We start from the raw sequence: 1,192 nt of genomic DNA on the forward strand, positions 1-1,192 counted from the left end.
GAAGGTCTAAACCTTGTCTGTGGTATTCTGAGTAGGATTCAATGATTGAATGACTGTGACGTGCTTCAAACTCCTGAAGGCTGGGCGTTAGTGACAGACGCAAAAGAATCACTGGATTCTATTCCGACCTGATTGAGAACCGACAGATGAATAGCCGTGCCGTGACAGGGTGCGTTGAACATTTTCACTGAGAGGATGGGAGGTAGCCACTGACAACGGTGAAACCCTTGCATACAGCTTGCCATGGAAAGGAGTAAGAAGGATTGGATGAAGACAGTAGGAAAGCAGAGAGACGGAAGGGACCAAGCATCTTCATACGCTTATCTGAAATTCCTACCAATGAATTACATAAGTATCTCTATCTTTATCTTTATGTTTTATTCATCATTCATAACCATTTGAGTTCGCCTGACTAAGATTTACAAGGTGACCATAGCTTGCTTCATACCAACAATCTCTGTGGGATCGACCCTTACTCGCGTAAGGTTTATTACTTGGACGACCCAGTACACTTGCTGGTTAGTTGTGCGAAGTTGTGTTTATGCCATGGTATTGAACACCAAGTCTTTGGATTCATTACCGGGGATTATTGGAGTTGTAGTGATCACAATTTCGTCCACCAAAAACATATCATTTTTTCAATATATTCATACATTTAAAGGACACACCTTACCAACCAAAAATGTATTTATACATTTAACCAGCTCAAGTAAAAAGTCCACTTGACCACCAAAAATATGTGTACACATTTAACATATGATGCATGTATATTGCATTTTCACCACAAGCACAAGAAGCCACAATGCAATTATAAAAATACAGAATGAAACTGGTTGGAAGTAACATAAATACACGTCATTGTCACATGCTATCACTATTAAAGATATATGTCTGCTGCATAAAAAGGCACTGCAACAAAAAAGGACAGGCTAAAATTTACCAAAAAATTCACCTACATATATAGATTATATGGTGACTTTTAGCATTATCCTCTTCCAAACCAGGCTCACTGTTAGCCCATACTTTTTGGTCTGCTGGCACAACAAGATGATGACACGTGGTTAAGTTCTGACTCATTTTGGAGAATGAGAAATGCTTTTTGAGTGGGCAATGTGAAAATAGGTTTCTGTTGAATTTATAATGTGACCTAAGTAGTGAGTGTAATTTGTAAATATGTGTTTCTGTGTTGTGA

This window comes from Arachis duranensis, chromosome 2 (genome assembly GCF_000817695.3).
Source record: "Arachis duranensis cultivar V14167 chromosome 2, aradu.V14167.gnm2.J7QH, whole genome shotgun sequence".
Classification (NCBI taxonomy): Eukaryota; Viridiplantae; Streptophyta; class Magnoliopsida; order Fabales; family Fabaceae; genus Arachis; species Arachis duranensis.